At 37.8% G+C, this 15,601-nt stretch overlaps 1 pseudogene; it reads left to right on the top strand.

Moving 5' to 3' along the window:
* The first annotated feature begins 7,044 nt into the window (after window positions 1–7,044).
* Window positions 7,045–7,358, top strand: LOC101276863 (complex III assembly factor LYRM7-like; annotated as a pseudogene).
* The last annotated feature ends 8,243 nt before the right edge of the window (window positions 7,359–15,601 follow it).

The raw sequence follows: 15,601 nt of genomic DNA, 5'->3' as shown, positions 1-15,601 counted from the left end.
TTTACCTTATAACTGGAAGTTTGTACCTTTTGACCACCTTCATGCAATTCCCTCTTCCCCTACTCCCTTCCTCTGGCACCCACAAATCTGATCTCTTTTTCTATGTTTGTTTGTATGTTTTGAAGTAATTGACCTACAACACTATGTTAGTTCCCAGTGTACAACATAGTGATTCAGTGTTTCTATACATTACAAAATGATCACCACAATAAGTCTAGTTACCATATGTCACCATACAAATATTACATTATTAATGATTATATTCCCCAGGCTGTACTTTTCATCCCCATGACTCATTTATTTTACAAATGGAAGTTTATACCTCTTAATCTCCCTCACTTATTTCTTTTTCTTTATATATTCCTAATGTCATATGGTTTCAAGCACTGACTCAAAATATACAACATGCCACTATTAAAAACATGTGCTGAAACTGTAATGATAATCCTCTCACATCAACCACTACCCATATGGACTGGCCCATCCTACAAAATTCATTGTCACCAGCTATAAATAAAACAGTCATTAGAGCTGACAAAAAGTTGTAACAGCAAAGTGTCAATCATCTTCTTTCATGATTTGAGGTTTTTCAAAGTGGCTGAGCATATGCGTGTAAACACATTTCACTGGATCACATTTTGTATTTCAGATTCATATGTTTCTTAGTAGAAACCCAAGTTGAACTTAGTTCATAATATCAAGCACCAGATCATACAGCCCTTCTCACAGAATCAAGTCAGAAGGATCTGTCAGTGAGGTTTAGGGTTTTGACAAGAGCTTATGTGTGTGTATATTTCTCAAGGAATGAGACAAAAAGAGAGAGAGAGAGAGAGAGAACAATTTGGGGTTTAACAGCAGCTATCATAATACAGTCAGCTCTTCCTGAATCCCAAGCACCTCAGCGCTTAGAGTGGTGCTGTCAGATATAGTAGTCATTAACCACATGTGGATATTGACCACTTGAAATGCACTAGTTCAAATTAAGATGTGCCAGAAGTGCAAAATACAATCTGGATTTCAAAAACTTAGTACGAAAAAATAATGCAAAATACCTCATTAAAATTTTTAATTGATGCCATGTTTAAATGATAATACTGTGGATATATTGAGCTCAATTAAATATATTATTAAAATTAATTCCACCTGTTTCTGTTTTGACTTTTTTAACACGGCCACTAAAAAATTTAAAATTAAAAAAAGTCTTAATTACCCATATATCCAAAAGAATTAAAAGCAGGATCTCAAAGAGATATTTGTACACCCATATTCATACCAACATTATTTACAATAGCCAAAAGGTGGAAATGACCCAAATGTTCATCAACAGATAAATGGATAAACAAAATATGATATGTCCATACAACGAAATCTTATTCAGCCATAAAAAAAGAATGAAGTACTGACACATGTTACAACATGGTTAAACCGTGAGAAAATTATGCTAAGTGAAAGGGGCCAGTCACATAGTATGTGATCCCATTCACATAAAAGTTCATAATAGAGAAATCTATAAAGACAGAAAATAGATTAGTGCTTGCTAAGCTCTGGGGGCAAGAAGATGGGGTGATAGCTAAGGGGTACAAGGTTTCTTTTTGGGGTGATTAGAATGTTCTAAAATTGACTATGGTGATGGTTGCATGTATCTGTGAATATCCTAAAAACCACTGAATTGTACACTTCAGATGGGTGAATTCTATGGCATGTGAATTATATCTCAATAAAGCTGCTTTTTTTTTTTAAAGAAAAAAAGGGGGGCATCAGAAAAGGTAATCTAGGTGGAAAAGAGGGAGAAGAAAATTTCAGGCAGAGGAAGTGGCAGCTGCAAGCAGACAAAGCTGTGAAAGGGCAGATTTGTTCTTTCCCCTGATGGAAACCCCACAGTTCAGGGTTTCCAACACCACCATGGCACAGGAGCAGAATCCTTACCAGGTGAAGCTCTCCAGGTTGACCCTGCCCACAGCACTGCTGACTGCTCCCGGAAATGTGCATGCATGCATACCCACTGAAACTTGTACCCCTCCTGTACCCTTCCTGGAAATGATTAGGAAAAGAGACTGCACAGAAGAAGAGAAAAAAATAAAAATAAAACCCCTGCATTTTTGCAGTTGCAGTGGTTAATAGAATGCATTAACCATTAACTTGTTAGCAAAGCTACGTAATTAGCATAGTTGCTAAGAACCACAGAAGCTGCTAAACAAAGATAATGTAACTTCTTGAACTAATGAATCACATGGGAGTATTTATAAAATCAGGAGTAGTGGGGGTTTTTTTCTTACTGAATTGCGTGAAAATACCGTATATTTGAAACACAGAAAAATGCTTTTCCCCCAACAGCATTTTAAAAGCCAGAAATATGACTAACACAATTCCATTAAAGAACTGAAACACTTTGCATTATTGCTTTTTACAGTCCTCTCTGAGTCTACACTCCTCACCCAACTGAATAAAAGGCTGCTAAACTGCTACAGTGCAGGGGAACTTTTGACCGGTGATTCACTGAACTAGCAGAATGATGGAAAGGCTGACCTGCTCAGCCTACAAATGAAAGAAGAGAATCCAAGATGAAACTGTATTGTTATGTGACCTGTTCACCCCTTGTACTTGAAACAAGATGGAGACATCAGGATTCACCCCAAAATTAAAGCTGAAATGCTCTTCTCCCAAACAGAAGCAGAAGGCTACACGGTACAAATGGCCCCTGTCATGTGACCGAAAACACGAAGAGAACTATGGTACTTTTCAGTCCTTTTTTTTTTTTTCATTCAAATACCTGTGGATTCATTACCAAAGCTTGTTGAATAATCTCTCAGGTAGTAAAGAAGTCAGGAAAAAACAGAACTTAATTATACACCCTTTTCCACATTTTCAAAATGTACCCTAGTCTTGGCCAGGAATGCTTTAGGTTCCTAAACGGTGATTTACGTGATCCCATGACATGGCCTAATAAGACTAGCATGCAACTAGCATATATTCAAAACCCAAACTTGGGATGCACCGTGTGGTATTAAGGACCCAAACAAGGCAAAATTTACTTCTCTTTCACATCACTTTCTGGAGGCGGGCAGGTGGTTCAGAGTGGGTGAGCAGCTCTGCCTCATGAAGTCATCCAGGGGCTCTGATACTTTCTGCCTCCTTCTGACATCCCTCAGGGAATTCTAATTAGCCACATAGTTAAAACTGTCTACCCACAACGTCTACATTTTATCCTATGGGAAGAGGCAAAGAGAGAAAGTGGATACAAAAATCTCCTTTTAAAGGCATTTCCTTGCTGGGGGGCTTAGACACGCAGCCTTGCCTGTTTGTAAGGGAGGTTGGTCTATGTGGTCTCTTGCTGGGCAGCCATATGCCCAGAAGGGTAGGACTTTTGATGCTAAGGAAGCTGGGAGATGGACACTGGAGGAGTTAGTGCAGCTACACTTGGTTTAACAAAGCATTTTTTTGTTTCTTCTCAATGCAGGAGTCTGTACACTTTGAACAAGTTGGATTTTTTAAAGTATTTGACATTTTTTAACTCACCTGCGTACTTTTCTATATATTCCATAATTTTCCATGCAACTCCATCCTCCCAAACTCTTGTACTGTGTCCCTAGAAATGGACTATCTGTATCAGTTCCCTAAATCTTCTCTTAGAACCTTAAGTTCCACTTTGAAAATGCCCTTCACCTCCTTGCCATTGGTGAAGACTACTTTCCCAGGCTCCTTCTCAAGAGGAAGCAGTATTTTTTCTCTTCCTACCCCACCAAATATGTAATGGCTTAAGGTGGGACAGGTACCCTCCTAGCTCCCACTGATATGGCCAAACTGTTTCTCCTTCTTTCTTCTTCAAAAGCCCCAGTTCCCTGAAGCATGTGCCATTCGACTCTACCACCTGCTATTCCATGGAATCATTTTCAGACTTCCCATGTTCTTTCCTGCATGCACCGAGGAATTTAGTGCCAAATTCTGTCTTTCCCTCGTCCCTCCTCTTCTTATCATTTTCAGCGACATTAGCTTCCATGTGGATAATCCATCCAGCAGTGAACTCTCAAATCCTTTGTCTCCTGTCTTGCAACTCTCTTTCCTCTGCCACACCATAAGGCCCACACTCACGATCATGCCTCAGCCCTTGCCATATAACAATGAATGTACCACCCTAAAGGTATTCAATTTAACATCTCACTCTCCACTAGTCCTTTGTGTCTTCCCAGCACTCTCTAGGATACCTACTTCAACAACTTTCCAACGTTGTAAACCACAAATCCACTGACTTTATCATGTTTTTATTACTCTTCATCCCCTCCTTCCTTACTTTGCTCTTTCCCACCTTAGAGTCCAGGGCCTATCATTAAAATAATCACATTATTAAATTACATAAATTATAACTAAAGATTTTTGTTCCATTTAATTCACACAACAAGACAATATCCCTGGTTAAACACAATTATTCTCTTACTTAGCCCTGTCACTGAGTAGCTGCAATGATTGTTCACACTTTAACTTCATGGCTGCTAATCTAAAACTCATACTTTTCATCTTGTTTATGTTTTCCTTTGCTGTGCAAAACCTTTTAAGTTTCATTAGGTCCCATTTGTTTATTTTTATTTCCATTTCTCTAGGAGGTGGGTCAAGAAGGATCTTGCTGTGATTTATGTCATAGAGTGTTCTGCCTATGTTTTCCTCTAAGAGTTTTATAGTGTCTGGCCTTACATTTAGGTCTTTAACCCATTTTGAGTTTATTTTTGTGTATGGTGTTACAGAGTCTTCTAATTTCATTGTTTTACATGTAGCTGTCCAGTTTTCCCAGGACCACTTATTGAAGTGGCTCTCTTTTCACCATTGTATATTCTTGCCTCCTTTATCAAAGATAAGGTGACCATATGTGCGTGGGTTTATCTCTGGGCTTTCTACCCTGTTCCATTGATCTATATTTCTGTTTTTGTGCCAGTACCATACTGTCTTGATTACTGTAGCTTTGTAGTATAGGCTGAAGTCAGGGAGCCTGATATCTCCAGCTCCGTTTTTATTTCTCAAGACTGCTTTGGCTATTCGGGGTCTTTTGTGTTTCCATACAAATTGTGAAATTTTTTGTTCTAGTTCTGTGAAAAATGCCATTGGTAGTTTGATATGGATTGCACTGAATCTGTAGATTGCTTTGGGTAGTATAGTCATTTTCACAATATTAATTCTTCTAATTCAAGAACATGGTATATCTCTCCATCTGTTTGTATCATCTTTTCTTTCATCAGTGTCTTATTTTCTGCAGACAGGTCTTTTGTCTCCTTAGGTAGGTTTATTCCTAGGTATTTTATTCTTTTGTTGCAATGGTAAATGGGAGTGTTTCCTTAATTTCTCTTTAAGATTTTTCATCATTAGTGTATAGGAATGCAAGAGATTTCTGTGCATTAATTTTTTATCCTGCAACTTTACCAAATTCATTGATTAGCTCTAGTAGTTTGCTGGTAGCATCTTTAGGATTCTCTATGTATAGTATCATGTCATCTGCAAACAGTAACAGCTTTACTTCTTTTCTGATTTGGATTCCTTAATGGGAGAAAATATTTGCAAATGAAGCAACTGACAAAGGATTAATCTCCAAAATTTACAAGCAGCTCATGCAGCTCAATATCAATAAAACAAACAACCCCATCCAAAAATGGGCAGAAGACCTAAATAGACATTTCTCCAAAGAAGACATACAGATTGCCAAAAAACACACGAAAGGATGCTTAACATCACTAATCATTAGAGAAATGGAAACCAAAACTACAATAAGGTATCACCTCACACCAGTCAGAATGGCCATCATCAAAAAATCTACAAACAATAAATGCTGGAGAGGGTGTGATGAAAAGGGAACCCTATTGCACTGTTGGTGGGAATGTAAATTGATACAGCCGCTATGGAGAACGGTATGAAGGTTCCTTAAAAAACTAAAAATAGAAGTACCAGACAACCCAGCAATTCCACCACTAGGCATATACTCTGAAAAAACCATAATTCAAAAAGAGTCATGTACCACAATGTTCATTGCAGCTCTATTTACAATAGCCAGGACATGGAAGCAACCTAAGTGTCCATCAACAGATGAATGGATAAAGAAGATGTGGCACATATATACAATGGAATATTATTCAGCCGTAAAATGAAACGAAATTGAGTTATTTGTAGTGAGGTGGATGGACCTAGAGTCTGTCATACGGAGTGAAGTAAGTCAGAAAGAAAAAACAAATACCATATGCTCACACATATATATGGAATCTAAGGGGGAAAAAAATGGTTCTGAAGAACCTAGGGGCAGGATGGGAATAAAGACGCAGACCTACTAGAGAATGGACTTGAGGATACGGGGAGGGGGAAGGGTAAGCTGGGACGAAGTGAGAGAGTGGCATGGACATATATACACTACCAAACGTAAAATAGATAGCTAGTGGGAAACAGCCGCATAGCACAGGGAGATCAGCTTGGTGCTTTGTGACCACCTAGAGGGGTGGGATAGGGAGGGTGGGAGAGAGATGCAAGAGGGAGGGGATATGGGGATATATGTATATATATAGCTGATTCACTTTGTTATAAAGCAGAAATTAACACACCATTGTAAAGCAATTATACTCCAATAAAGATGTTAAAAAAATAAAACTCATACTTATTGTTATCCAGCTGTTCTGCTACATTTCCCTTGTAAACAATATCCCAATATCCAAGACATCTGAGTATTTCACGTCTTCTCTTTTCTCCTCTTCCTTCTCAGCTGCGGAATTGAAGCAACCCAACAGAAACTCCCTCATCTTCCCACCACCAACTACAATCTACCAGAGCTTTGCCTCTTCTTGTGACAGCATCAAGGTGTTCCTATTCCTATCACAAGGCCACACCTCCACCTGCACTCTGGGCCCCATCATCTCTCACCAGCTCAAAGACTGTTTCAGCCCATATCCCCTGTCTCCCCTGCATCATCATAACTTCCTGTACACTAGGTAATTCTCATCAACATAGAAACTGGCTGCAAAATATCCCTCAGTTAAAAACCCTCCCTTAGGAGAAGTAGCCGCAGCGGTGACGAGAGCCATGGGTCAGGCGGCCAAGGTTTTAAAACTCTTTAAAACACTGCACAGGACCAGACAACAAGTTTTTAATAATGATGCTATGGCATTAGAAGCAGCCAGAATAAAGATAAACAAAGAATTCAAATGTAAAGAAGTGAAACTTCTCCTAAGAAAACAGAAGAGCTAATAAAAATAGGTTCTAATGTTGGATTGATACTGAGAACATCTGTTATACAAGGTATTCACACAGACCACATTATGCTGAAATTGGTCCCTAGGAAAGACCTTCTTATAGAAAATTTGCCATATTGTGATGCACCAACTCAGAAACAATGAATTTTTTTAGAATAAAATTAAGTCTTTGTCATTTTTAATTTTAAAATATATAACTCTGGCTAAACTCCTGGAAATGCAAATATTTTTCTCTGAAATGGCATATTGAAAATGAGTGCATTAGAGTATAGTTTCATAATTTAAAAAAAAAAAAAAACCCTCCCTTGACTCGAGGTCTCTGTCTCTTTCCCTCATTTCCACTCCCTCACATCACATCCTCTCTTCCTCCCATTCCAGTCAAGCGTCCATCCCATGGCTTCCTCGAAGCTCCATGCTGCCAAATACAGCAATTCGTTTCCTTGTTGCATCTTACTCTGCTTCTCAGCAGGATTTGACAGAGCTGATCATAACTGTTGAAACACTGGCTTCTATGACATCATATTCTTTTGGTTCTCCCTCTACTTCTCTGGCTACTCTTCAGTCTTCTTTGATGACCTCTCTTCCTCTACGAGACTTCTAAATCCAGGTTTTTGCCCTGGGCCTTCTTCCCTTCTCTATTGATCGTCTCTTCTGGCTAAGCTAATTCAGGCCCATGCTATTAAATCCTACCTCTAAGCCAATAACTCTCAAATTTATATTTTCTAGTACTGAGGTCCAGACTAGTATGTCTAACTGTCTTTTCAATAACACTACTTAAATGTCTAATAGGCTTTTGAAACTTAACACATCCAAAGCAAGACTCTTGACTTTCAACCCAAGTAAATGGTACTATCCAACCAGTTGTTCAGGCCCAAAGTCTAGAAGTCCCATCCTTTTCTCCTCATTCCCCACAGCTAGCCCACTAGATGAACCACCCTTTTCCCTCTATTGCAATTATACCATCCTACTCCTACTCGTTATCTATTTCCTAAACTATTATAATAGCATCTTAACTGATTTTCCTAATTTAATTCTTGCCCTCTTACAATCCCTTATCCACAAAGGGACCACAGTGATATTTTTTTTTTTTTTCGGTACGCGGGCCCCTGACTGTTGCGGTCTCTCCTGTTGCGGAGCACAGGCTCCGGATGCGCAGGCTCAGCGGCCATGGCTCACCCGCCCAGTCGCTCCGCGGCATGTGGGATCCTCCCGGACCGGGGCACGAACCCATGTCCACTGCATCGGCAGGCGGACTCTCAACCACTGCACCACCAGGGAAGCCCCACAGTGATATTTTTAAGTCATAAATCAGATCACGTCATTCCTTGCTTAAGCCCTCCAGTAACTTGCCATTTATTTATCTTCGATAAAACTCCAACTCCTTACTACAGCCCACAAGGCCCTATATGATTTGTTCTTGCTCACCTTTCCATTCTTAACTCCTTTGGCAACCTATGAGTATTTCACACATACTCCATTCTTTACCGCCCCTGAAACTTTTGTTCTTGCCTTTTCTTCTATCTAAAATGTTCTTCCTCCTGATCTTTGTATCTGTCTCCTCTATTTCCTAACAATTTTGTTCATTTTTTATTTGTGGCAAATATTCACATAAATGAGTTTAAAACACATATATATTTGACTCTATATTGTATTTAGATCAACCACGGGTTTATATAAGTGTTAAACTTAGTTCCAGCAATTTAGATCATCCATGAATGCAAGTATGATTTTTTTTTAACATGAAACATAGTTTAATATAGAAAAGTTAAAAATCTAATGAAAGAGTCATATTGGTTGGAAAATATATTTTTTAACTTTATTGGAGATCATTGATTCTCCTTCCACTTAAATATTATACTATGTGAATCATGCACTTTCTCAAAACACAGAACGCCCTTGTTCAAAATTAAAAACTGAAGTGACAGGAGCAAGCTCAGAATTGAGAAAATACTTTGACTTGAATAGAGTCATGTGTTTGTTGTACTCTACTTTGTTATGGTTTGTATATAAATATTCTTATAAATAGTTCAGAATTAAAGCATTTGACAAATTTTAACACTACAATCAATTTTTCTAATTTACTAATAAGTAAATTTCTAATTACCAATAAATAAATTTCTAATTTTCTAATAAGTAAAGTTAATTTTCGTTATCACTATAAAAATTTCTCATGGAAAAAAAAATTTCTCATGGAACTCTATTCTAGTGGTGGGAGACAGGCAATAAACAAATGCGCATATGGATAATAATGTCTGATAGTGATAAAGCCATGAAAAAATTTAACACTGTAAAGTGATGTTGAGTGGTTGGGAAGTGGGTCTAATTTAGACAGCAGAGGCAGGAAAGGTCTCTGAAGAGATGACGCGAGTTCTTAAGTAACGATAATTGTGTTGTGAAATGATGTATTCAGATCTTCAAGTGATTTGAATACTGTATCTTTATTCATCACATATCTAGTAGTGAGTTTTGAAGAAAAACAAGAATTTGAATGAAAATGTTAGAAAAACAAAAGCAAAAGATAAGCCTACCTCAAACCATTCTTGAAATATGATTGTGCAGACTTTCCAACTCAAAGAAGTAAAAAGTTACTTTAATAAGTTTCTGAAATGCCTGAATGAATCAGGGTAGCCATCCCATTCAGAAGCCTCCCCATTTAGGTTTCTACTGCTTCTTATTTTATACGATTCAAATATGACTATCCGGGACCTCCAAGGAGCAGCGGTTCTTCCTCAAGAGCAGGGACCATTCATCTTTGTCTTCCTACAGCCCTGCACACCTCTGGGCATATCATAGGTATTCAATATTCGTTTAATCAACTAATCAATCAATCTTCTTATCCTCCAATGTCAAGCTAACCAAGTTCCTGACATACAGAGGCACTAAATGAATGTTTGTTGAATTAACAGGTTGCAAATACATCATTCACCTAAATCCCTGAGATTAGACAGCAGCAAATCAAAAAGAACATTGTCTTTGAAGACAGACAGGTCTGGAGTCTAGGGAGCCCAGCTCCATTCCTCACTATCTATTTAAACTTAAACAAGTTAAGTAATCTTTCTGGACTTCAGACCCTTCATCTGTTAGAAAAGGATAATAGTTTACAATGTGCTGTGAAGATTTAAAAGGCAATGTGTGGAGCTCCTGCTAGAGTTTCTGACCCAAGGTAAGCTCTGGAAAAGCAAGAATAGATACCACAGTGCTGTTATTGTTAAGTATCTTGTACATATTTATGACTTGGGTGCCCACAGATATAATTAGTAATGGTTATCTTCATCATTGTGGGCACCTAGAGTACTTATGAGATTTTCCTCCAAGGAGAACAAAACCAAGAACAAATATTAATACTCCAAACACTTAGTCTCAAAGACTGAGCAGAACAAGACATGAGAGTCATCTCTCTGGCTAAGTGCCTCTGCTAGAAGCAAGCTGATGGGATATGCATAAAATTAGGGCTTCTGCCAGAGAACCATAAGTTGTAGATAGGTTTCTTCTCAGAAAAGAGTTATTCTGTTGGCATTTCTGAATGACAATGGTATGAAATTACAATACAAAAACAGGTGTTGTTGTTATAACATCTTTTACAACAGTTTCCTTTTTTATTTCTCTATATAAAGGATTTTTATCAATGCATGACTCAGGCCATAAACCTTAGCACCATCCTTGACTCTTTTCTTTCTCTCATACACTACATCTCATCCCTCAGGAAAATCTGCTGTTCCCACTTTCAAAATATAATCAGAATCTGACTTTCCTCACCACTTCCAGAGCTACAACTTGGCTCAAGCAGCCATCATTTCTCACCTGGATATTGCACTAGCCTCCAACTGATCTCACTGCGTCTACCATTGACCCCTACAGTCTATTCTGGGCACCACAGTCAGAAATACCATTTTAAAACTTAAGTATTATCACACCACTTCTCTGCTCAACACCTGCATGGCTCGCCACTCAGCAAAAAAGACAGCATCCTCTAAACGGCCTATGAGGCCATCCATGATCTGGCCCCTCACCTGTCCAACCTCCTTTCCTCCACTCACTGCCGCAGACACACTGACCACTTTGCTTGCCCAGAAACGCAAGAGACAAGTGTCTACCTGTGATCTCTGCTCTACCAGCTCCCTCTATCTAGAAAGTTCTTCTCTCAGATATGTTTTAATTTGCATGACCCTAATACTTAGTGATGCTGAGCATCTTTCCAAATATGCTTATTGCCATTTGTTCATCTTCTCTGGAAGAATGTCAAGTCCTTTGCCCATTTTTGAATCACGTTTTTTGCTACCGTTGTTGTTATTGAATTGTAGGTGTTCTCCATGTGGTCCAGATATTAATTCCTTATCAGATTTTTCCACTTCTACAAAAAGTCATTGGGATTTGATAGGGATAGCATTAAATTTGTAAATCACTTTAGGTAGTGTTGGCATCTAAACAATGACAAGTCTTCCAATCCATGAACACAAGATGTCTTTCCAATTTATGTCTTAATTTCTTTCAACAATGTTTTGTAGTTTTCAGTGCAAAAGTCTTTTACCTCCTTGATTAAGTTAATTCCTAAATATTTCATTCTTTTTGATGCTATTTTAAATAAAATTATTTCCTTCACTTCCTTTTCAAATTGTTCATTGTTATTGTACAGAAATGCTGCTAATCTTTCTAAGTTGATTTTGTATCCTATTAATGTGCTGAATCTGTCTATTAGCTCTAACAGGTTTTTTGGTGAAATTGTTAGGGTTTTCTTCATATAAGATCATGTCGGGCTTCCCTGGTGGCGCAGTGGTTGAGAGTCCACCTGCTGATGCAGGGGACGCAAGTTTGTGCCCCGGTCTGGGAAGATCCCACATGCCGCAGAGCGGCTAGGCCCGTGAGCCATGGCCGCTGAGCCTGCGCGTCCGGAGCCTGTGCTCCGCAACGGGAGAGGCCACGACAGTGAGAGGCCTGCATACTGCAAAAAAAAAAAAAGATCATGTCATCTGCAGATGGAGATAATTTTATTTCTCCTTTCCAATTTGGGTGCCTTTTCTTTCTTTTTTTTTCCTTGTTGCTCTGGCTAGAGATTCTAATACTATGTTGACTAATAGTGCCAAGAGTGGGCATCCTTGTCTTATTCTTAGAGGAGAATCTTTCTTATATTATATTGACCTAATTTTCTTCTATTCCAAGTTTGTTGAGTATTTTTGTCATGAGGGAGTGTTTAATTTTGTCAAAATATTTTTCTGTATCAATTGAGATGATCATGTGATTTTTCTCCCTTCATTCTGTTGGTAAAGTTAAGTCCCCTACATATGAACCTTCAAGTTGTGAACTTTCAAAGACGCAAACATGCGTTCACATGTCCAATCATGTAAGTTATTTCACGTGTCTGGCATACATTGTCACGTGTGTGCATCCTCTACAAGTGGTTGTGCTTTACTGTATAGTACTGTATAGAGTACAGTAGCACAGTATCTTTATTTCAAGCTAGATCTTCAAGAGGACAACTTCACTGAACTCCTTGCTGTGCAACACGATCTTACTAATGAAGACCTGATGGAATTGGTCTTGATGGAATTGGAAGCCCAGAGAAAGGACGAAGACAGACAGGAGGAAGAAGTAACTGAAGAACTGAAGAGATTCACAATGCAGGAAATAGCAAGGGGATTTTCTTTATTTCAGGAGGCACTGTTAGTTTTGAGGCACAGGACTAGAACGTAGAACGGTACACGAAGGCTGCAACAACCATTCAGAATGCAATCCAGTGCGACAGTGTCCTCTATGACAAGAAAAAAAGGGCTACTACCCAGACATCACTGGATCGTTTTTTCAAGAGGGTAGATAGAATTGAATCCAGCAAGGAACCAGAACCTGTGCCATCAACGTCAGGCATGAGTGAAATTGCAGCTTGCCTTCCGTCTCCTATTGCTGACGATCCTTCAGCTCTACCATCCCCCACCTCCTCTCCCTCCTCCAGTCATTAACTCTTCTTGCCTGTTCACTCAATGCCAGCACCTGCATGCCAGCTGTTGTAGTGTACTACTGTACTTTTCAAGGTACTGTACTGTAAGATTTAAAATATTCTTTATTTTTTGTTTCTTTTTTATGTATTGTTTGTGTGAAAAGTATTATAAACCTATTACAGTACAGTACTATATAGCCGATTGTGTTAGTTGGGTACCTAGGCTACCTTTGTTGGACTTACGAACCAATTGGACTTACGAATGTGCTCTCGGAATGGAACACATTCATATGTAGGGGACTTGATATATTACGTATTACATTGATCAATACTGTATGTTGAACCATCCTTACATTCCAGAAATAAATCCCACTTGGTCATTATATATAATCCTTTTAATGTGCTACTGAATTAGGTTTGCTAGTATTTTATTATGGACTTGTGCATCAATACCCATCAGGGATATTGATCTGTAGTTTTCTTTTATTGTAGTGCTTTGTCTGGCTTGGTATCAGGGTAATGCTGGTCTCATAGAATGAGTTTGGAAGTGCTCTCTCCTCTTCAATTTTTTGGAGAAGTTTGTAAAGGATTAGTGTTAGTTCTTCTTTAAATGTCTTTTAGAATTCACCAAAGAAGCCACCAGGTCCAGGGCTTTTCTTTGTTGGGAGGTTTTTTACTATTGATTCAATGTCCTTATTAGTTATAGGTTTATTCAGGTTTTCTATTTCTTTGTGATTCAGTCTTTGTAGGTTTTGAGTATCTAGGAATTGGTCCATTTCATCTAGGTTATCAATTTGTTGGCATAAAATTGTTCATAGTACTCTCCTAATCCTTTTTATTTCTGTAGAATAGATAGTAATGTCCCCACTTTTATTTCAGATTTTAGTAATTTGAGTCTTCTCTTTTTTTTTTCTGACTCAATCTAGCTAAAGATTTGTCAATTTTGCTAATATTTCGAAAAATCAATTTTGGTTCCATTGATTTTCTCTACTGTTTTTCTATTCTTTATTTTATCTTTCAGTTATAAACATTTCCCTCCTCTGTTAGTTTTGGGTTTAGTTTTTTTCTTATGAACATAATTAATTTAAAAATTTTCTTAATGTCATCACTGAGCTTCCCCTCCCCAAACACCACAGTGCTTTTTATGGTACTTTTCACTACTTAGTATTATTCTTATTTATGTAGTAGTTCAGCAAGGCTAGAGTTAATGTCTGATTCATTTTTGTAGCCCTGTAGATCAATACTTTGATCAAGGGATAAGAATTTACAGTCATTTAGTGCCTACTTACTATATATGAAGTATTATGCCAAGTGCTTTCCATACATAGTCTCATTTAATCATTACATAGTATCTCCGTTTTACGGATAAGAAAACTTAGGCTTAAAGAGAAAATAATCGGCAAAACTCATATGGCTATTAAGTAACAGAAACAGGATATAAACCCAGGTCTGTGTGAACACAAAGACCATGCATCACTATTAAATTATACCCCCTCTTACTCATTTATTGATTCAGTCAATATGTATTGATCATCTATCATATGTATCCAGAACTGTTCTGCTATTGAGAATACATTAATGAATAAAAGAGACAAAAATCCTTGCCCTATCGAGTTATGTTCTACTGGGGGAGAAGACAACAAAGGGCAAGGCAGTATGCAGTATTAAATAAACTGGTCTGGGATAAGCAAAGACTTGAATACAGGGAATAGCTAGAACAAAGACCCTAAAGCAGGATGAGGCTTTTGGATTCACAGACTGCCAGGGAAGCCAGTATGGCTATAACAGATTGAGTGAAGGAGAGATTAATCGGAGAGGAGAAGATCAGAGAGATAACAGGGTAACAGGGGTAATGGGATACATTTAAGTAAATATTTTTATTATTATAAAATATTTCATATATTTTAAGTATATTCAATGTGTAATACATGTATATATTTTAAAGAATAACCTTAAAATGAACCCTTTTGTACCCACCCTATCATTAGAAAAATTTGTGTGCCACTCCCCTTCTAAAGAGAATCATTTTTTCTATTTTTTTATTATCCCCATACAATACATTATTTAACCTAGCTTGGTTAGGACTTTTATATTAATTGAATCAAACTGTATGCATTTTTCTGTCCATTGCTTCTTTCAATATATATTTGGTTTTGAGATTCATTCTTACTTATATTTGCAACAATACCTCATTAATTTACACTTCTATATTGTATTAACCCATTGTGTGAAAAATACCACAATTTATCCATCATCCTGTAAATGGACACATGGGTTTTCTCCCAGGGTTTTGCTACTATGACCAATGTAGCTATGAACATGCTTGTTTGTGTCTCCTGTGAACACGTATAAGAGGTTTTTTTTTAAGTGCTTAAGGAGTGAAATTCCTGGGTCATGGGGAATGCACGTGCTCAATTTTGCTGGGTAATGTTTACTGTTCTCCAAAGTGATTTACATT

This window comes from Orcinus orca, chromosome 21, assembly GCF_937001465.1.
Source record: "Orcinus orca chromosome 21, mOrcOrc1.1, whole genome shotgun sequence".
In the NCBI taxonomy this organism is placed as follows: domain Eukaryota; kingdom Metazoa; phylum Chordata; class Mammalia; order Artiodactyla; family Delphinidae; genus Orcinus; species Orcinus orca.
This window is presented reverse-complemented; position numbering and strand designations above follow the sequence as displayed.